The sequence below is a fragment of the Oncorhynchus mykiss genome, chromosome 12 (assembly GCF_057628025.1).
Source record: "Oncorhynchus mykiss isolate SJ-2025 chromosome 12, ASM5762802v1, whole genome shotgun sequence".
NCBI classification, from domain to species: domain Eukaryota; kingdom Metazoa; phylum Chordata; class Actinopteri; order Salmoniformes; family Salmonidae; genus Oncorhynchus; species Oncorhynchus mykiss.
Window position 1 is genome coordinate 33403787 of NC_143033.1, and position 23714 is coordinate 33427500.

The following is a 23714-nucleotide window of genomic DNA, read 5'->3' on the forward strand; positions in this document are numbered from 1 at the left end:
TTATAGGGGTACAGACCTCTGGGGGTACAGACCTCTGGGGCATCCCAACACTCAGTCCCTGTCCCCTTCTCCCTGTCTCTCTGTCCCATTCCTCCCCTAAATAGCCCCATCACACATTCTTAACCCACACGCCATCCCTTCACCCACAGGATCCAATGGAGTCAGAGGTTACATCGCTTCAATCACACAAAACCATTGCAGCAAACAGCCTAGCTATGAGCTATCAGCTCCAAATGTCCGGATGGACATCTTCACTAAGTCTGTCTCTCTGTTGGCCCGGGGATAGCCTAGTCCCAGATCTGTTTGTGCGGCCTTACCAACTCCAACTCCTAATGTGCGACAATGATCATAGGAGTTGACAAGACAGTACAAACAGATCGGTCGTCAGCTAGCCTAGGGATAGATTGTGGTCTGAGACACACAGTGAGGGAAGACAATGATGAGAGCTAAGAGGCTATATATCCTTATCCAAACTCCATGATGCAAGAGACAGGCGCCTCAGAGGACACCAAACTGTCCAGCCTGCTCAGTGTCGAACTCCCAGCATCCAGCAGCCGGTCTGCTCCAGTGATGCTGAGGCCTACTGAGTATGACCCTCGTGGTTCAGAGGACACAAAACATTCTCATTGAACAAACATAACTCTACAACACTTAGGGTTCAAAGACCAGAGATAGCAAGCTAGAGGGAAGGTGCTAATTTTCATTTAACCGTTCATTTAACCATCCATCAAGCCAAGAGCTCGTTTGGATAGAGTAACTAGAGAGTGCTGTGCTGACATCTGTGCACCTGTTGAGATGTGGAAGGAAACAGGTGCTACTGAAAGGAAACACGCTGCCAGGAAATGTGGGGGAAAACTGAGCCAACTCTGGTTAACCCTGCTTTGTCTGTGTGTGTGTGTGTGTGTGTGTGTGTGTGTGTGTGTGTGTGTGTGTGTGTGTGTGTGTGTGTGTGTGTGTGTGTGTGTGTGTGTGTGTGTGTGTGTGTGTGAGTGTGTGAGTGTGTGAGTGAGTGAGTGAGTGAGTGAGAGAGAGAGAGTTGGGGGTGGAGTAGAGAGAGAGAGAGAGAGAGAGTTGGAGAGAGAGAGTTGGAGAGAGAGAGAGAGAGAGAGCTCTGGCATCTTCCCCAATATTTGGAACCAAGGACTGATATCCACAAAAGTGGAGACAAATTTGACCCCAATAACTACCGTGGAATATGCGTCAACAGTAACCTTGGGAAAATCCTCGGCATTATCATTAACAGCAGACTCGTATATTTCCTCAATGAAAACAATGTACTGAGCAAATGTCAAATTGGCTTTTTACCAAATTACCGTACAACAGACCATGTATTCACCCTGCACACCCTAATTGACAACCAAACAAACCAAAACAAAGGCAAAGCCTTCTCATGCTTTGTTGATTTTTAAAAAAAAGCCTTCAACTCAATTTGGCATGAGGGTCGGCTATACAAACTGATGGAAAGTGGTGTTGGGGGTAAAACATACGACAGTATAAAATCCATGTACACAAACAACAAGTGTGCGCGTAAAATTGGCAAAAAACACACACATTTCTTCACACAGGGTCGTGGGGTGAGACAGGGATGCAGCTTAAGCCCCACCCTCTTCAACATATATATCAACAAATTGGCGAGGGCACTAGAAAAGTCTGCAGCACCCGACCTCACCCTACTAGAATCCGAAGTCAAATGTCTGCTGTTTGCTGATGATCTGGTGCTTCTGTCACCAACCAAGGAGGGCCTACAGCAGCACCTAGATCGTATGCACAGATTCTGTCAGACCTGGGCCCTGACAGTAAATCTCAGTAAGACCAAAATAATGGTGTTCCAAAAAAGGTCCAGTCACCAGGACCACAAATACAAATTCCATCTAGACACTGTTGCCCTAGAGCACACAAAAAACTATACATACCTTGGCCTAAACATCAGCGCCACAGGTAACTCCCACAAAGCTGTAAACGATCTGAGAGACAAGACAAGGCAAGGTCTCTATGCCATCAAAAGGAACATACATTTCAACATACCAATTAGGATTTGGCTAAAAATACTTGAATCAGTCATAGAGCCCATTGCCCTTTATGGTTGTGAGGTCTGGGGTCCGCTCACCAACCAAGACTTCACGAAATGGGACAAACACCAAATTGAGACTCTGCACGCAGAATTCTGCAAAAATATCCTCTGTGTACAACGTAGAACACCAAATAATGCATGCAGAGCAGAATTAGGCCGATACCCACTAATTATCAAAATCCAGAAAAGAGCCGTTAAATTCTATAACCACCTAAAAGGAAGCGATTCCCAAACCTTCCATAACAAAGCCATCACCTACAGAGAGATGAACCTGGAGAAGAGTCCCCTAAGCAAGGTGGTCCTGGGGCTCTGTTCACAAACACAAACACACCCTACAGAGCCCCAGGACAGCAGCACAATTAGACCCAACCAAATCATGAGAAAACAAAAAGATAATTACTTGACACATTGGAAAGAATTAACAAAAAAACTGAGCAAACTAGAATGCTATTTGGCCCTAAACAGAGAGTACACAGCGGCAGAATACCTGACCACTGTGACTGACCCAAAATTAAGGAAAGCTTTGACTATGTACAGACTCAGTGAGCATAGCCTTGCTATTGAGAAAGGCCGCCGTAGGCAGACATGGCTCTCAAGAGAAGACGTGTGTGCTCACTGCCCACAAAATGAGGTGGAAACAGCTGCACTTCCTAACCTCCTGCCCAATGTATGACCGACCGACCATATTAGAGAGACATATTTCCCTCAGATTACACAGATCCACAAAGAATTTGAAAATAAATCCAATTTTGATAAACACCCATATCTACTGGGTGAAATTCCACAGTGTGCCATCACAGCAGCAAGATTTGTGACCTGTTGCCACGAGAAAAGGGCAACCAGTGAAGAACAAACACCATTGTAAAAACAACCCATATTTATGCTTATTTATTTTATCTTGTGTCCTTTAACCATTTGTACATTGTTAAAACACTGTATATATATAATATGACATTTGGATTGTCTTTATTGTTTGGAAACTTCTGTATGTGTAATGTTTACTGTTAATTTTTATTGTTTATTTCACTTTATATATTCACTTTATATATTATCTACCTCACTTGCTTTGGCAATGTTAACACATGTTTCCCATGCCAATAAAGCCCTTGAATTGAATTGAATTGAGAGAGAGAGAGAGAGAGAGAGAGAGAGAGCGAGAGAGAGACAAAGAGGAGAGAGAGTGCAGAAGGCGATGCAACAGCAGGTAACCTGCTGCACCATATTGCAACACACCTGCTCCTTCTTCCCTCTCTGTCTGTTGGGGGAAGAGGAACCTAAAAGACTGTGGCCATGTTTCAGGGGGATGGTAAAAACAGCCCACCTTGGGAGAACCGCTGACAACCATCATCCCAGCTGTCTGTCACAGCAGACAGAGACCTTCAAAGGCCTGGACTCACCCCCCACTCCCTCCCCCCTTCTCTCTTTCTTCATTTCTCCCCCCCTCCCTCTCTGTCTCTCTTTCGATTCCATATATCTATCTCCTCTCTCTCTCTCTTTCGAACCCCTATATCTATCTCCTCTCTCTGTCTCTCTTTCAATTCCCTATATCTATCTCCTCTCTCTGTCTCTCATTCGATTCCCTATATCTATCTTCTCTCTCTGTCTCTCATTCGAACCCCTATATCTATCTCCTCTCTATGTCTCTCATTCGATGCCCTATATCTATCTCCTCTCTCTGTCTCTCATTCGATTCCCTATATCTATCTCCTCTCTGTCTCTCTTTCGATTCCCTATATCTATCTCCTCTCTCTGTCTCTCATTCGATCCCCTATATCTATCTCCTCTCTCTGTGTCTCATTCGATCCCCTATATCTATCTCCTCTCTCTGTCTCTCATTCGATTCCCTATATCTATCTCCTCTCTCTGTCTCTCATTCGATTCCCTATATCTATCTCCTCTCTCTGTCTCTCATTTGATCCCCTATATCTATCTCCTCTCTCTGTCTCTCATTCGATTCCCTATATCTATCTCCTCTCTCTGTCTCATTTGATTCCCTATATCTATCTCCTCTCTCTGTCTCTCATTCGATTCCCTATATCTATCTCTTCTCTCTTTCGATTCCCTATATCTATCTCCTCTCTCTGTCTCTCTGTCGATTCCCTATATCTATCTCCTCTCTCTGTCGATTCCCTATATCTATCTCCTCTCTCTGTCGATTCCCTATATCTATCTCCTCTCTCTGTCACTCTGTCGATTCCCTATATCTATCTCCTCTCCCTGTCTCTCTGTCGATTCCCTATATCTATCTCCTCTCTCTGTCTCTCTGTCGATTCCCTATATCTATCTCCTCTCTCTGTCGATTCCCTATATCTATCTCCTCTCTCTGTCGATCCCCTATATCTATCTCCTCTCTCTGTCGATCCCCTATAATTCAATTCAATTTCAATTCAAGGGCTTTATTGGCATGGGAAACATGTGTTAACATTGCCAAAGCAAGTGAGGTAGACGACATACAAAGTGAATATATAAAGTGAAAAACAACAAAAATTAATATTTTTATATCTATCTCCTCTCTCTGTCGATTCCCTATATCTATCTCCTCTCTCTGTCGATTCCCTATATCTATCTCCTCTCTCTGTCGATTCCCTATATCTATCTCCTCTCTCTGTCGATTCCCTATATCTATCTCCTCTCTCTGTCGATCCCCTATATCTATCTCCTCTCTCTGTCGATTCCCTATATCTATCTCCTCTCTCTGTCGATTCCCTATATCTATCTCCTCTCTCTGTCGATTCCCTATATCTATCTCCTCTCTCTGTCGATTCCCTATATCTATCTCCTCTCTCTGTCGATTCCCTATATCTATCTCCTCTCTCTGTCGATCCCCTATATCTATCTCCTCTCTCTGTCGATTCCCTATATTTATCTCCTCTCTCTGTCGATTCCCTATATCTATCTCCTCTCTCTGTCGATCCCCTATATCTATCTCCTCTCTCTGTCGATCCCCTATATCTATCTCCTCTCTCTGTCGATCCCCTATATCTATCTCCTCTCTCTGTCTCTCATTCGATTCCCTATATCTATCTCCTCTCTCTGTCTCTCATTCGATTCCCTATATCTATCTCCTCTCTCTGTCTCTCATTTGATCCCCTATATCTATCTCCTCTCTCTGTCTCTCATTCGATTCCCTATATCTATCTCCTCTCTCTGTCTCATTTGATTCCCTATATCTATCTCCTCTCTCTGTCTCTCATTCGATTCCCTATATCTATCTCTTCTCTCTTTCGATTCCCTATATCTATGTCCTCTCTCTGTCTCTCTGTCGATTCCCTATATCTATCTCCTCTCTCTGTCTCTCTGTCGATTCCCTATATCTATCTCCTCTCCCTGTCTCTCTTTCGATTCCCTATATCTATCTCCTCTCTCTGTCTCTCTGTCGATTCCCTATATCTATCTCCTCTCTCTGTCGATCCCCTATATCTATCTCCTCTCTCTATCGATCCCCTATAATTAAATTCAATTTCAATTCAAGGGCTTTATTGGCATGGGAAACATGTGTTAACATTGCCAAAGCAAGTGAGGTAGACGACATACAAAGTGAATATATAAAGTGAAAAACAACAAAAATTAATATTTTTATATCTATCTCCTCTCTCTGTCGATTCCCTATATCTATCTCCTCTCTCTGTCAAATCCCTATATCTATCTCCTCTCTCTGTCGATTCCCTATATCTATCTCCTCTCTCTGTCGATTCCCTATATCTATCTCCTCTCTCTGTCGATTCCCTATATCTATCTCCTCTCTCTGTCGATCCCCTATATCTATCTCCTCTCTCTGTCGATTCCCTATATCTATCTCCTCTCTCTGTCGATTCCCTATATCTATCTCCTCTCTCTGTCGATTCCCTATATCTATCTCCTCTCTCTGTCGATTCCCTATATCTATCTCCTCTCTCTGTCGATTCCCTATATCTATCTCCTCTCTCTGTCGATCCCCTATATCTATCTCCTCTCTCTGTCGATTCCCTATATCTATCTCCTCTCTCTGTCGATTCCCTATATCTATCTCCTCTCTCTGTCGATCCCCTATATCTATCTCCTCTCTCTGTCGATCCCCTATATCTATCTCCTCTCTCTGTCGATTCCCTATATCTATCTCCTCTCTCTGTCGATCCCCTATATCTATCTCCTCTCTCTGTCGATCCCCTATATCTATCTCCTCTCTCTGTCGATTCCCTATATCTATCTCCTCTCTCTGTCGATTCCCTATATCTATCTCCTCTCTCTGTCGATCCCCTATATCTATCTCCTCTCTCTGTCTCTCTGTCGATTCCCTATATCTATCTCCTCTCTCTGTCCCTTTCTCTCCGTATGTCTTTTCCTTTTTCTTTCTCTTGGCATCATTAGCAGATTCTGCCCCACTCACTCAGTCAGTCAGTAACATTGCTTCAGGGTTAACACATCACTCTGCATCCTGCTTAGAGTTGCAGCCAACCAACTAAAGTGTTCCGCAAGGACTGCAATGCACTTCAGGGATCAGTCACAATCATAAGAAACAGATTAATGTGGTCTAGACAAGATCGTGGGCGTTTTCTCTCTCCATTTCTCGCCTTCCAGCCGGTCCAATAATTATGCACTTAAACAATGGTTGTGTTGTTTCGAGAGACTGCCGCTCCCCCCCCCCCCCCGACACCTTCCATTTCCAACCACTCCTCTGCCCCGCCGATCCCTGCTTCCTCCCTCCAAAAACAGACAAATAAATCCAGGAAAGCTGTTTCAAATCAATTAAAGTACATACAGAGCTGAATACCACTGACTACAGCCCGGCCCTCCTCGAAGAGAAAATTACATTTTGCATTTGTCTTCTGTGTAAACATGAATTATAATCAGAGACCCCATGCCGAGGGGTCTGGGGAGAACTCAAACTACGCTGTGTTTTCATTTGCACTCTGAATCATTTATTCTACTTCAGAAACACTATTCTATAAGACTTATGAAATGCCTTTCCTACGCACTTCTCAGTAGTTGGTATCAGTGACATGTATTCATGGTTGCCAAAGGAAGCCAGGCTTCCCCCCCCAAAAAATAATAATAATACTATTTTTTAAATTATATATTTTTTATCTCTCTGTATTTCAGAAATGTCCTAAAATTTGCAATAGGCTGACTGTATCTCACCTGGAGAAAGAATCTGAACGGACGAAACAGCGCCCGTCTCAGTATGTGTAGCCCATCTATCTGATGCTGTCTGGTCAAAAAGAGTATGACATTGTTGCCACCCACAGCGTTGAATGCAAGGGAAGCCAGTGAGCATTTGGCCTCCCTTGATAAAAAAAGAACAAAATAATAGCCAATCAGCATTAAGCTAAACTGAGTGAGCTCAGTTGTGAATGGTCCTGGCGCACCCAAAAAAAAAGCCAGTTTAGATTTGGCTTCATACCAATCACATCACATCAGAAGCCAAACGTCATTGACAGAAAACTTGAATTGATTTTTGCAAATCGTTCCAGATATTGGCAACAGAGAACTGGAAGCAAAGGCGGCCAAAGGTGGTGTTGGCTTTGGGGATGACCATGGAGCGCATGCTGTGGGTGGGTGTTGTTATCGTGACCAGTGCGCTGAGATAAGGCAGAGCTTTACCTAGCATAGACTTATAGATGACCTGGACCCAGTGGGTCGGGCGACAAATATGTAGTGAGAGCCAGCCGACTAGAGCATACAGGTCGCAGTGGTGGGTGGTATAAGGGGCTTTGGTGACAAAACGGATGACACTGTGATAAACTGCATCCAATTTGCTGAGTAGAGTGTTGGAAGCTATTTTGTAAATGACATCGCCAAAGTCGAGGATCGGTAGGATAGTCAGTTTTACGAAGGTATGTTTGGCGGCGTGAGTGAAGGAGGCTTTGTTGCGAAATAGGAAGCCGATTCTAGATGTCATTTTGGATTGGAGATGTTTAATATGAGGCTGGAAGGAGAGTTTACAGTCAGATTTCAAAGTGCTATACAGAAACCCAGTCTAAAACTCTAGAAAACCCCAATGGAGACGTAGGAGCACGGTGGCTAGGATAAACTCCCTAGAAAGGCAGGAACTGGCTTCCCCAGTGGTTGGTATTCAGACTTACCTTATGCAGTCGCGTAACGGGCTTTGCAGGCGCGGTTTGCTTGCACTGGCTGAATACAACTCTCCCATTTTCTGGCCAACAGAGGTTTCATTCAATAGAGTTTATTACATTTATCTTAATCTATCCAGTTAATTCCATTTTTTTTCGACAGACTCACTAGAATACACAGAGGGAACGGGTTCAGAACATTAGGGATCAATGAAAGGAAGCCATCTAAATATATGCATATTTGTCTCCGTTTCAGCACCAACTGGTTTAAAAATACTCTGATCTTGTAGATTATTCAGACACATTTTAGGGTTAGGAAAGTATGTGTGTGGAGAGCCTTTACGCACTAAATATATTTTATTCATCCTAAAAGTTGCCATATCAAGTTAAATCCATTAAATATTGGAAGGTGAAAAAAGTGTACAATATGGTTTGAACAATAGGCGAATCCTACAAATCTAACCTAATCCTCATGAATCATGGAATTGTAATGACAAGGATCCAATCATTGCGCCAGGCTCCAGGTTTAACCTGCGATGTGTAGTCTAGGTTCCATAATGATTCAAATAGACTACAAGTCCCAAGTTATTGCGCAACGTTAACCTAACATGATCCACTAATGCCAGCGACCTTCAGGAACAACTAGACTGACGTGACAAAGAAAGAAATGGAATGATGCAAAATGGAGGCTACGAGTTGAAGGAAACTAACACTAAAGACACAGTTATAAATGTGTGTTGGTATTACTGAGTGTGACTCCTGACAGTGGCTAATATTTAACATGATACAAATAGTCAACTAAAACAGAGAAAAGTCTGGGCATATAATTAAAACATTATAAAACGCATAAATCAACGTGGTCGGTTTGGCGCCACAGAAGCCTGTAGCTTGGGTCTCCAAATATCATCATGATGGCATTCAATGGAAATGTGGTATAACGACACAGCTATTTATAGCCTACTTCACTGTGGAAACGGAGCCGCAATACAATATCATGTTGATATGAGTTTCAGTTTGCTGCCATATGACTGGTTTCACATTAAGTCTCCAGGGATCATAAGGAAAGAAACAAGAAACTAGTTGCACTTTCAGCTTCATATTTGGTTAGACAGCAAAATTGGGTTCTAATTTAGCGCCAAGTGAGCTAAATTCAGTGCCCTCATTTTCAGCTTTGTGGACTGGTGTTCCCCCGGGGCACCCTGAATCAGTTAGTAAGAGTAGATGTGTTTATTTGTCCTTAATGAAGACTGTGTTCAAGGCGAACGGCAGACATCGTTAACACCTCCCTCTCATATGGAGCAGGAGCAACAAACAACCAGACAGCCTCATACACTCCCAAGCCTCACACATTCCCACACAGGCCCCCAGTCCCAGCTAAGAATCCCTCTGAGCCGACACACGCACACGCAGCCTCGAGCTACATTTCTCAGGATACTGTACTTCTTCACGCTCTCTCCATCTCTCTCAGGACTCTCTCTTTCTCCAGCAGCTCATATTAGCAGACGGCTGCTGAGTCCAACTCCCCCACTGAGCTCTCTGGTGCTCCTAAAGTACTCCACCATGGTAGACTATAGGGAACCCTGGCGCCACAACAGCCTATCTGGTGGTGCCATGAGGGAACCTCCAAGCTGAGAGAACACTTCCTGTTTCGAGGATCAGCATCTGTAGGACACAGTACTGTACTACACTTTTGTGATGGGGGAAAAATCTATACAGTTACATATCGCGATATTACATGGATACTTTCACTCCAAGTATCAATAAAATAATATATATATATATATATATATATATATATATACTGAACAAAAATATAAATGCAACATGCAACAATTTCAATGATTTTACTGAGTTACACTTCATATAAGGAAATCAGTCAATTTAAATCAATTCAATAGCCCCTAATCTATGCATTACACATGACTGGGCAGGGGCGCAGCTATGGGTGGGCCTGGAAGGGCACTCATTGGGGAGCCTGGCCCAGCCAATCAGAATGAGTTTTTCCCCACAAAAGGGCTTTATTACAGACAGAAATGCTATTCAGTTTCATCAGCTGTCCGGGTGGCTGGTCTCACACGGTCCAGCAGGTGAAGTAGACGGATGTGGAGGTACTGGGCTGGCGTCGCTACACGTGGTCTGCGGTTGTGAGGCCAGTTGGATGTACTGCCAAATTCTCTAAAACAACATTGGAGGCAGCTAATGGTAGAGAAATAAACATGAAATTCTCTGGCAACAACTCTGGTGGACATTCGTGCAGTCAACATGTCAATTGCACGCTCCATCAAATATTTTATTTCAGCTCATGAAAAATGGGACCAACACATTACATGTTGCGTTTATATTTTTGTTCAGTATACTGTACATAGTGTATACTATTACTTATTTTTTTGCTAGGTAGCGTTAGCTAGTGCTAGTTGGCTGTTCCTGCCCCGAAACTTATTCGATAGTGAGACATGTTTTCAGCGTTTTTATTTTCATGACTGGTCAAAACTAATTTTCTCATGCTCTCTCATTCGTCTGCAGCATACATATAATGAGCAATATGTTTGGAACATCAAATCGCAATCAAATTGCAGTATCGAATCGCAATACATATCGTATCGTCATCTAAGTATCGCGATAATATCGTATTGGGAAGTCCCTGTCAATTCCCAGCCTCACTATACTTTCACTGCTGCTTTAAAGTCAGACAGATCACTCAAATGTTTACAAGGCCAACCACTGTAAGCCAAAGAACTAGTAACTTGTACTTGTTAATATCAACTTACTGAAGAGTCTATGTCAGTAACCTCATCAGAAAGTAGTTGGTTGGCCTCATCTCGTGTTCTGTGCCAAAGCAGCCAGAGAATCCCGCAGACAGTATCATCCCCTCAGCTTTAAAGACTTTAACGGCATTAGAGGGGTGACAGCGGTAGCACCATGCCTCTGATTCCTTATCCACATCTCTAGAGTGTGGTGGAGCACCCAAAGCTATGTGCACACTTCACTCAGGCATGCATGTCCTACATGCCCAGGACGGGGGCCCGCTGCTGGGCCTGACAGTTATGGAGGGTCCCCTGGCTGGCACCTGCTGGCCCGGCTGTGCTCCGTTATGTCAGCAGGGCTCTAAATGCAGGGCCAGAGGGGTGTGGGTTACACCCCGCTGGGTGCCCAGAGCTGTTAACCGTGGCAGAATGGAAGCTAAACAGAGATAAAGCCGTGGGTAAGAGAGAGCACAGGACAGCTATTCTGGATATGTGTCTTGGGAAGAGTGTGAGACGTGTTGTGTTGCAGTGTGAATACCAAACAGATCCATGCATTCCTCGGTAGTAAGGCACACCCCAACATTAAGGACCAGCGACGATGATCAGGAAAAGGGCAAGATGTGGAAAAGACATAAAAGCTGAAACTGTAACTCATGTAATCCATCAGTCATAAATGACCAAATGATTGTAATGGACATGGATGTCATGTAAGAGGATATTCATTGACGTGTGTATTAGTGATAACGTGTGTGTGTGTGTGTGTGTGTGTGTGTGTGTGTGTGTGTGTGTGTGTGTGTGTGTGTGTGTGTGTGTGTGTGTGTGTGTGTGTGTGTGTGTGTGTGTGTGTGTTCGTACTTGTTAATATCAACTTACTGAAGAGTCTATGTCAGTAACCTCATCAGAAGGCAGTTGGTTGAAAGTATCATCCCCTCAGCTTTAAATACTTTAAGAGCATTAGAAGGGGTGACAGTGGAAACACCATGCCTGTGCTGTGCTTGAATATGTGTGTGTGTGTGTGTGTGTGTGTGTGTGTGTGTGTGTGTGTGTGTGTGTGTGTGTGTGTGTGTGTGTGTGTGTGTGTGTGTGTGTGTGTGTGTGTGTGTGTTGAGGAAGTTAACTCCCTGGGTGAGTGAGTGAGGCTCTCCTCTCATCTCCTCTGATTCTGACTGATGATATAGCTGTCATTCCATGGGAGTGAAAAGGCATCAGCAATCTAGTGTAATTGGGCCTATTAACCCACTGACTGTTGTTCTAAGCTCTTGGGACAGATGCATGGCCATGCGAAAGGCCGAGTGGCCTGAGGGGCTCAGAGGACAGACACTCACACTGCCAGAGAGAGAGGGAGGAAGGGAAAGGGAGAGCACTGACAGACAAACCCGACAGAGAGATCCAGAGAAGGGAATGCTCACCCACCTTGCCTAACAGTTTCTATTCTTCCATTCACACATATAATCTCTTGACACAAACGATCAGTCTCAGTCCTCATCATCGTAATGCAGCCATTACCATTACCAGCCTTCTGAGGGTCAGCCACCCACAGTTCAATTCTGATTACTCCAACTCATAACGGCTCTGTCTGGTGGCTGCCTGCCTGTCCAATTCTCACTCCAGCAGCATACGGGATATGTGCTGGCTCCACTGTTGTCCATTTTAACACCGCAGGTCTGAGTACGCTGCCCCCCCCCACCCACCTAGGTGTGAGGATGGAGGGGTGTGGGGATGAAGTAGGAAGACGCTGGCCTCGGTTGCAGCACTGGGCCTTGGTGGCAGTATCTGATTTCCAGGCCCAGTGATGAGGACAGTCTTCACCCTTTAGAGAACAAATCTTTATATATCCCATGGGGGGTGAGGTCAGGCTCTGGGGCTGGGAGGGTAACTGGATTGGGCTGCTAGCCTGCCACAGGGCCCTGATGATGGGCACACTGGTACAGGTGGTGGTGCCCACAGGGCATACTGCGACTGCTCTCCTCTCGCTAGGGGGCACTGGGCTAGGGGGCTTCCCTAAGGGGGGCAGAACTAGAAGGGGTTGGATGTTCTCACACATAGAAATAGGATGTCAAAACATTGACTTGAATGGGAATGTCCCGGTCTAGTAATTATATTTCTATGTTTTCACACACAGCATGGCCTGGCTGACAGATCTATATATCTCCAACCTGTGTGAAATAATACCATAATCACCGCCACCATCACACTAAGTGGATTACAGTGCTACTTACTGGCTGTCACAGTGGAGTAAAACTACACCGCAACATAGAGCAGCTGTGGAGCCAAAGAGTGTTGGACCTGAAAACAAGGCAGCTGAGATGTCTCCTTCTAGGCCCTGATATCTTTGCAAGTGAGGAGTGAGAGATGGTAGGTGGCCCTATCCCTCTTTTCCTCTCTCTCTGTAAACCTTGTATCTCTCCTGGGAGAGAGGAGTTGCTGAGAGAGAGGCCCTCACCACCACAGAACAGTCCAGTCCTGTCAGTCAGCGGTGGGCTTAACCTCTCTAGCCACCCATGATGCTTCTGTCACTCCTCAGCCCATTCACAGCCTGGGCCCCAGAGACAGACACCCAGACTGAGACAGGAAAATACACCTCCATTACCAGAAAGCAGTCTGAGGGTTCTACTCCGGTTATAGGGATGTCCTGTCTTATCCTTCTCACCATTAGTGTAATTTCAGAAGCTGCCGGTTCACTTTTACCACAGCTGCATTTTCACTGCCTCAACATGAGCAGTTAGGTGAGATCTCAGTCACAACACAGCCTGTCATGTACTGTCCACAACACAGCCTGTCATGTACTGTTCACAACACAGCCTGTCATGTACTGTCCACAACACAACCTGTCATGTACTGTTCACAACACAACCTGTCATGTACTGTTCACAACACAGCCTGTCATGTACTGTCCACAACACAGCCTGTCATGTACTGTTCACAACACAACCTGTCATGTACTGTTCACAACACAGCCTGTCATGTACTGTCCACAACACAGCCTGTCATGTACAAGCATTTCGCTACACTCGCATTAACATCTGCTAACCATGTGTATGTGACAAATAAAATTTGATTTGACACAGCCTGTCATGTACTGCTCACAACACGGCCAGTCATGTACTGTTCACAACACAGCCTGTCATGTACTGTTCACAACACAGCCTGTCATGTACTGTCCACAACACAGCCTGTCATGTACTGTCTACAACACAGCCTGTCATGTACTGTCAACAACACAGCCTGTCATGTACTGCTCACAACACAACCTGTCATGTACTGTTCACAACACAGCCTGTCATGTACTGTTCACAACACAGCCTGTCATGTACTGTCCACAACACAGCCTGTCATGTACTGTCTACAACACAGCCTGTCATGTACTGTCAACAACACAGCCTGTCATGTACTGTCCACAACACAGCCTGTCATGTACTGTCCACAACACAGCCTGTCATGTACTGTCTACAACACAGCCTGTCATGTACTGTCCACAACACAGCCTGTCATGTACTGTCTACAACACAGCCTGTCATGTACTGTCCACAACACAGCCTGTCATGTACTGTTCACAACACAGCCTGTCATGTACTGTCCACAACACAGCCTGTCATGTACTGTCTACAACACAGCCTGTCATGTACTGTCCACAACACAGCCTGTCATGTACTGTCCACAACACAGCCTGTCATGTACTGTCTACAACACAGCCTGTCATGTACTGTCCACAACACAGCCTGTCATGTACTGTCAGCTGGGTGTGTACATTCAAAGACATACACATGAAAAAGGCTTCTGAGTTTTAACTTGCAACATGTACTCTCTGTCTGTCGACACTAAATAGATACAGCTATTAGCTATTAGTAACACAGTAACAACTTATCCGTCTCTCTCCCTCGCTCACACACACACATCTCTGAAACACACATACACAAACAATCACACACACACACACACAAACACACACACACACACACACACACACACACACACACACACACACACACACACACACACACACACACACACACACACACACACACACACACACACACACAGAAACCCTACCGGTCTACAGGTCCAACTGCCACCTCAGTCTTGTGCTTTGTCCTGCCATATGTCCTCTATGTGTCTCTATTCTCTTATTCTCTGCAGACAGACCAAGGTTCCTCCAGCTCCACAGTCCAAATGGGGTCCCAGCAGCCTGTCAGCTTAGACCCAGCAGGGCAGGTCATACCACACATACAACCACGGGGGTGACCCACCCAGCCCAGCAGGTCATACCACACAGACACAGCCACGGGGGTGACTGCCGTGTCCTTAGAGCAGTGCTACTCTAGCAGGGCAGACGGCTCCCTCTGTCTTTCTCTCTCCAGCAGGCAGCACAGAGGGGCGTTTAAACTTGGCTCGTCTGTGGTGTCGAGTAACAATCCCTCTAGTGCCCCCCCCCCTCTCCAATTATCTCTCTCTCTACTCCTCTCTCCAACTCTCTCTCTCTCTCCACTCCTCTCTCCAACTCTCTCTCTCTACCCCTCTCTCCAACTCGCTCTCTCTCTACTCCTCTCTCTTTCTCTACTCCTCTCTCTCTCTCTACTTCTCTCTCTCTCTCTCTCTACTCTTCTCTCCAACTCGCTCTCTTTCTACTCTTCTCTCTCTCTCTCTACTCCTCTCAATATCTCTCTACTCCTCTCTCTCTCTTCTCCTCTCTCTCTCTCTCTCTCTCTCTCTACTTTTCTCTCTCTCTCTCTCTCTCCTCTTATTTCCAACTCGCTCTCTCTACTCCTCTCTCTCTCTCTCTACTCCTCTCTCCCTCTCTCTACTCCTCTCCCTCTCTCTACTCCTCTGTGTTAACATTGCCAAAGCAAGTGAGGTTGATAATATACAAAAGTGAAGTAAACAATAAAAATTTACAGTTAACATTACAAATGTCAAATGTCATATTATATAAGTATATAAGTATATATAAGTATATATATATGCAGTGTTATGCAGTGTTGTAACAATGTACAAATGGTTAAAGTACACAAGGGAAAATAAATATGGGTTGTATTTACAATGGTGTTCTTCACTGGTTGCCCTTTTCTCGTGGCAACAGGTCACAAATCTTGCTGCTGTGATGGCACACTGTGGAATTTCATACATTGGGCAGGAGGTTAGGAAGTGCAGCTCAGTTTCCACCTCATTTTGTGGGCAGTGTGCACATAGCCTGTCTTCTCTTGAGAGCCATGTCTGCCTACGACGGCCTTTCTCAATAGCAAGGCTATGCTCACCGAGTCTGTACATAGTCAAAGCTTTCCTTAAGTTTGGGTCAGTCACAGTGGTCAGGTATTCTGCCACGGTGTGCTCTCTGTTTAGGGCCAAATAGCATTCTAGTTTGCTCAGTTTTCTTCTACATGTTTTCAATGTGTCAAATAATTATATTTTTGTTTTCTCATGATTTGGTTGGGTCTAATTGTGCTGCTGCCATGGGGCTCTGTGGGCCCCAGGACCAGCTTGCTTAGGGGACTCTTCTCCAGGTTCATCTCTCTGTAGGTGATAGCTTTGTTATGGAAGGCTTGGGAATCCCTTCCTTTTAGGTAGTTGTAGAATTTAACGTCTCTTTTCTGGATTTTGATCATTAGTGGGTATCGGCCTAATTCTGCTCTGCATGCATTATATGGTGTTTTACGTTGTGCACTGAGGATATTTTTGCAGAATTCTGGCCAAGGTATGTATCGTTTTTTGTGTGCTCTAAGGCAACGATGTCTAGATGGAATTTGTATTTGTGGTCCTGGCAACTGGACCTTTTTTGGAACACCATTATTTTTGTTTTACTGAGCTTTACTGTTTGGGCCCAGGTCTCACAGAATCTGTGCAGAAGATCTAGGTGCTGCTGTAGGCCCTCCTTGGCTGGGGACAGAAGCACCAGATCATCAGCAAACAGTAGACATTTGACTTCAGATTCTAGAAGGGTGAGGGCGGGTGCTGCAGACTGTTCTAGTGGACTCGCCAATTTGTTGATATATATGTTGAAGAGGTTGTGTCTTTAGCCAGAGGGGAGTGTCAGAGTAATTGACTGGCTGCAATTAGGGGAGTGACGGCTCTAGTCGACACACTGACACCACCTGATTGCAGTGAGAGGGAGAGGGAAAGAGAAAGACATGCCCCAAGAGAGCCATCAGTCTAGCACCTCTATTAAAAATGGGGGAAGGAAGGGGCCAACCGTGTCTATATCCTCAATGATTATGACTGGGGATAAATCTGTCTAACACAAAATGTTATGCCTCATACAACATATTATGAAGCTCCTTTTCATAAGATAACTATTGTTGGAAGAGAAAACTAGTGTATGTGTGTGTGTGCGCGCGTGTGTAAAACGCTCTCTCATTACCCCGTGCTCATGTTTCAGAGTGGCTGGATTACCAGAACACCCAGGATGGAAGACAGCGAGCACACAAACCCTGGGCTGTTAATGGTCATCCCTCCTCCTCCCCCTCCTCCCCCTCCCTGCTTCCTTCCCCATGCATGGCCTGCTGATGTGTCTGTAAACCTATCTACGTATTTATCTATCCACCAGCAGTACCCAGGGAGGGAGGGAAGGGAGCCAAGTAATTGGGCCACTCCAACTCTGTTCTCTCTCTCTAACCCCCCCAGAGCCCTACCACAACCATTTCCCCTTTAAAAAATAACACCGCAAATTAGCGGCTGGATGGCGGCGAGTGGGCGGATTGGGTCGGTGGGGTTTGATGCTGATGAACTCTGGCTGTGTGATCGCTGCCTTCTGAGGCTAGAATGTCAGGGGGTTAGATCTGAACTGTTTATTTGAACTGAGCTGAGCAGTCCAAACAGAGCTACCTCGCTCCTCTCTCAACAAGCCCCTCAGCTAGGGTGGGGAGGTGGGGAGCCCTACATTCCCCCTCGGAATTGCGGCGGGCCCCGGGGTAGGGTTACGTTACGGTGGACCGGTGGGAGGGAGGGGGAACAATGCGGCCTCTGTTGCCGGGGCTTCCTCCTCAATCCTCAATTCTCAGAGGGAGGTGTGGGGTTCCAAACGGCCCCGCCGGGGGGGGCAGGTGGTGTCAGGGCTGGCTGGGGGATTCATACATCATAGCACACTGCATGTCAGAGAAAGAGAGGGGATTCTGGGACTTTGGGAAGGGCCTCCGCCTCGTTCTCCTCGACTTCACCTTCACAGCCCAAGAGAATCCTCAGAACAGCCCCAAAGAAGTCTCAACGCAGCCCCACTAAGAGCTAAAACAGACCAGGGTCTGACACCGCGGGCAACGGTTGGCTTTGCTTTCCCTTTGAAAAGGCCTAAAAAAGAGGCACTTCTAAGATGTCGGCATTGGGACGGCGGTGTTTACACAAAAACTTGACACATGGAATTAAGCGGGAACTCTAAAACCCCAAAATCAAATAGCTCCCGCTAGGAGCGGCCTGAGTAGAGCGGAGCGGAGTAATCTTTAACAGATGGCAACAATCCGGGGGATGTTGATGTGCTTCAGAGGACATAAAATCCTGGCCAGAGATTGGGAGGGAGAACCAATGGGCCTGCATGGTAATAAAATGGAACATTTCACAGTTCATTAGACCTTGCTTATATCAAATACACATGCTAGACTTTCTTTTCCAATTTATATAACTAACTTTACACACATACTCGCATAACCTACCACAAATTAAGCATGTCCTCTATGCCCTCTGTGGAAACCCATGGAGGCCAATCTGGGTCAGGTTTGAGCTGCTAACTAACAGCACAGAGGTGGGGGTCGTGGCTGCTGGGTTAACACTGTAGTCAGGTTTAATCCGACTGTAATCCTCGGGCCTTTGCTTTGAATCCTGTATATTTCCGAGTCAGAGAAAAGAGAGAGAGAGAGAGGGGGAAAAAGCTAACTTCTTCTCTTGGGGGAGCAATTAAAGCAATGCTTTCATCAACCTGGCCAGATACCCCATCACCCTCTCACTCCATCTCTCCCACCAGCCTGGGCACCAGCTGTGTGTGTCTCCAACTTTATCCTCCGTCTCCAGAGTTCAGTGTTTACTGTTTCAGCCCCCCTTAACCTGTAACCCTGCCCGTCCTCTGGGACCACAGGGGTGGACAGGAGAGGGATTGAGATGGGGTATCCCACCCATGTGTTGTGCTTCTCCCTCAGACTGTTCACAGCGGGTCCCTGTCCCCCTACAGAAACACAACCTTCCATCTCTGAACCCAGATGGCTGTGTGTAACGACAACATTGCCTGGGTTCCACTTCCTCTAGGCTGATGGATCCAAGTAGACTGGAGATCCCATATCTCAACCAGGGTTATACAGGGACTATGGAGATTTCCATCAGGTTTAATGCACTTCACACAGGAAACTGCTTCCATATGAAATAAAATCCTGGCTGCCCAGACACACCAAAAACCCTAAACGGTGTCTCCTTTTCCCTAAACTCCACACAGCCTCCCCATGGGGCTTGCAGTACAGTACAGCACTGGTGGGCTACATTTACTAACAGATTTACAGCGGGCCTACCCTTCCCAGATCACACTCATCCATAGCACAGCTCCAATCCTGCTTCACACAACGCAGAGCACAACCACTGGTACTGCTGATGTCCTCAGGGTGAACCTCTTGACAGTAAAACAGTAATCTAACAGTAATCACAACCAGGGAATCTAATCCTGTGTGTTAAATCCCATAATGTCGGAGGATTTCAGGCTGAAGACGCATTTCTGTGGAGCTCCAAGTACCCTCCAGTCATAACATGTATCCACATATGCATTAGACTGATATCAAATAGCAGTTGTTCGGTAACAGAGAGAGCAGGAGACTGACAGACATACTGTAGGCTGTTGAGGAAACAGGAGACAGGAGAGGCTAGCCTGCCTCGGCTGGTATTGGTAAACAAATCCATCCAGACATCGGCATGGTAACGAGGGAGGACTGGTGCAGACCAGTTCTCCTGACACACATTACACCTCGGCCACCATGACGCCACATTAGGACATACACACCTTGCCAATGCCTCCCACTGGGACTGCCTGACAGGCATAATTGGGCCCCAAAAAACTGTGGGGTGTGTGTGTGCTAGGGGAATAAGCTTTTCTGACCCTGTTAATACAGCACCATTGTGAGAAGAGTGGCTGATGTAACGTCAGATCAGTGGATGGATGCTGACCTGTATTTTCTCATCACCTCCACCAATCAACAGACCCCCATCCATCACACACACTTCACTGACACACCAGCTCTTGAGATGGCTCACTAAAATCACCCAAAAAATGATACTAGAGAGAATGATCTTGTTTGAAAATTGATTAAGCACGTATTGCCCATCTACAGGTCTTGTTGATAAGCTTAATTTGTATTTCAGTTCCATACAATTACTATCTATAAGGTTGTAAAATATATTTATTGCAAAATGATGCCATGGTTGTTTATCCAAGTACAGAGGGAAAAGTACACTTTGTACCAGCGCAAGAATACAATGTTATAAATCCATTATAGTATCCATATCACAAACAATCTACAAATAAACTCTAGAATCACAGTTTCCTACGTACAAGTCCAAAGTCCACACTGACTTACAAAGCCAAGCCTAACAACATGCAAATTTGTCATCATCAGCTCCAATATTGTCTTTGTAACCAAACTCCACCAGTTGAGTAGAGAGCTTGGCACTGAAACAGAGACTAATGAGGGTATAGAGAATAGCTGGCTTTCCTTCAACCCCCCCACACACACACTAACCCACCACACACATATCTCTCTGGGGCAGGCAGACAGGGGAACACTGAGTGGTTTTAACTTTGAACTCTGGAGTGTGGCCCATTCAAACGTTTGTGTTTGAGAAGGTAGCCTTTAATTCGGCCTGTGACGGGTTCCAGGCTCTCTGGTTTAGCGATGGCATGTCGGATATTGGAGTGTTTACACACTCTCCCTGCCTGCCTCCCTCAGTCCCCGCTCTGGTCTGCCTGCTACAGCTGTCCTGGTGGTGTGGAAATAAGTGAATGAAGATGGATGGATTTACTTACGCCTCTAACCTCGGGACTTTGGGAACAAACCCTCAATGACCTCTTTGTGTCAGGAGAGGGATTGGGGAAGGAGAAGGGCCAGATTGGAGCGCTGTGTGTGTGTGTTTCTACACACCATCGCCTTCAGATCTAGTAAATGCTCTACCACTGAAGCCTCTTCACTAACAGATCACATGGTTCTCAAAGCAGCACATTCATTACACCCGGATACAAAGCCTGCCTTATATGGGAGAAATAGTACAATTCTATTCATTTCACTGCTTCATTTAAGTATAAATATAGATATAGTGGTAGATATAGTTAACAGCTCATGATGAGAAAGAAAGAGAGACGGGAGGGAGAGAGAGAGTGCGAGCGAGAGAAATCAGGGGGTGGCCATTGTTTGTGGCAGTGTGTGGCAGTGTGTGGCAGCCTAGTGCTGGCCTTGATTTGTTAACCTTTTGTATGGCTGTGTATCCGTGGATGAGGCATGGCTGGAGCGGCTCCTTTCATGGCCCTGAAATACAGCCTCTCTTTACCCTGCAGCCACAGGCACGAAGAGGGGGAGGAGGGAAGTGGGGAGACATCTACCTCCACACACACAAAACAGGATATTGAGCTAACCTATACGTCCATAGGGATATATTAAACAGCCCTGGTTGGATACGAATCTGTAAAAGTAAATACAGCCAAGGAGAGCTCTTTGGAAGATGGAATAAACCTGGTTTCAGCGACAAATCATCTGTACACTTGGGGATTGGATTCTTCCAATTAAAGCTAATGGATATGTGGATAATATAACGGACTTCTGTGAGAAGTGCTTGACTCACTGTAGTGGCTGTGTAGGTGTGTTTATATAAGACTAACAATAACAGTGCTTGTATACTCCAACATTGTTGTCTTTTTTACTACAGTGTTGCGCCTGGAAGGGACAGCTAGTGCCCTCTGAATGACCTCTCAACCCTACCAGATGAGAACAAGTTGTCCTTGGCCGATGCCGTGCCTCGGAACACACAGAAGACCAATCAGAGGCAGGTAATCTTTCCACTGTGTACCAGGTCAAATTCTGGGTCCTAATCTCCAAAACCCAAACCCGCACAGAAGGTTGAGGTCAAACGGAGGACACAGCACAGTAAAGCCTGTGGTTGCTGTAGTGTAAACCAATGCTAGTGCTGCTGTGAAAGGCTAACTGGCCCTCCTAATCCTCATCCCCTGCATGGGTCAACATCATCTACACACCATCTGACTGTTGCTCCAGCTCAGCTGTGTAATGGTTCCCTAAAGCATCTTTACATCATCTGATGATTACAGTAGAAGGAGGCAGCCCACTGCTCATGAGTGATACAGTACAGCCAGAGAGAGAGAAAGGAGAGTCAACCTTTCAGTTCCCTCCCACACATGAGTAAAACACTCAGAGGCCATTCCGCTGCCTGAAGAGCTCTCCATGACAATCCAGGGAGCTCTTCAAACCGTTATCTGCCACAAAGTTCCCCTCTGTTTTTCTCTCTTTCCCTCGCTTCTTTATTTCAAAACAATGTCATCAGCGCTGCAAATTACACCTTCCACATTTCTCTCTCTCTCTCTCTCTCTCTCTTTCTCTCTCTCTCTCTCTCCTCCCGAAGGCAGACACACTCGACCCCGACGATGTCTGGCGCTGGCTCCCTGGGTCTCGCCATAGCACCTTTTCATTTTCACATTAGCTCCAGTAAAGTGTTGGTGAAATCAGCCATTCAGCTGAAACCCAGAGAAAGGAGGGGAGACAGAGCAACCTCCCTCTGTCCTAGTATTTACCCTCCTACAGACTGAACCTTCTATCATATACAATGAGCCATGGGAAAGACCATTATCTCAAACTGGGGAATTGTTTATGATGAAATGTTATGAAATAATGTAATTCATTGGTGGCTAATTTGTAATTATAGAGTATTACTGGCTGGGAAAGAATGACATTGTCTGAGTTTCCCTGTATTCCCCTGTATCAAAGCAAGCAAAAGAAAATGCTATTGACGTAAATCAGGAATAGACATCATCAGATTTCAACCGTATCATCTGGCATACACAGTAATCAAATGACCAATGTCACTATATATATTTTCTCCCTCTCAGTAACAATGATATAATCCAGTCAGTGTGTGTTTTTGTCTGTGTGGGGTCCTGTGTAATACTGAGTCAGTCTGGACTGAAACAGACCTACAGACCCTATGACTCATCATGAACCTTATTTACAGATGACAACCATTACTAGAGCACTCATCACAAATGGTTCTGTCCTGCTGCTTCTAAAAAACATTTAGCATTAGCTAAACATCATTACCTCATGGGGCTATGCCCTGCTCTAACAAATCAGCTGTAATCTGTTTAGGCTGTGGTCTCCAATGACATAACTGTGTTCAGGGCTGGGCTGGGCCGTGCTGTGGGGCCTGACAACATTATAAAGAATGTCAGTGTTACAGTGCTGAGGAGAGATTACACACGTGGGACTGGACCTTTAATATTTTGATAAATCTATCTACAGAGGCTTTTCTCCTGATATGTTCTCTTATTACAGCCAAGGCTTTGACACACTATAATCCTTTCCTGGGCAGCCCACGCACGCACACAGTCTCACACACACAGTCTCACACACACAGTCTCTCACACACACACACACACACACACACACACACAGTCTCACACACACACACACACACACACACAGTCTCACACACACACACACACACACACACACACACACACACACACACACACACACACACACACACACACACACACACACACACACACACACAATCTCACAGTCTCACACACACACACACACAGTCTCACACACACACACAGTCTCACACACACACACAGTCTCACACACACACACACAGTCTCACACACACACA

General features: G+C 45.6%; 1 protein-coding gene across 18 annotated transcripts in view; it reads right to left on the reverse strand.

Annotated features, from left to right (window-relative positions):
- The window catches only part of LOC110537471 (autism susceptibility gene 2 protein), a 488828-nt gene that overhangs the window by 15857 nt on the left and 449257 nt on the right, over positions 1-23714 (reverse strand). For 2 of the 18 annotated variants that reach the window (XM_090192294.1, XM_090192291.1), the window contains exon 1: positions 14916-15222. The exons of 15 other annotated variants lie outside the window; for them this stretch is intronic. The gene's annotated coding sequence lies outside the window, so the exon portion shown is untranslated. Of the gene's footprint in view, positions 1-14915; positions 15223-23714 lie in introns of those variants that run through there. One more of the 18 variants, XM_090192296.1, reaches the window with a different exon arrangement.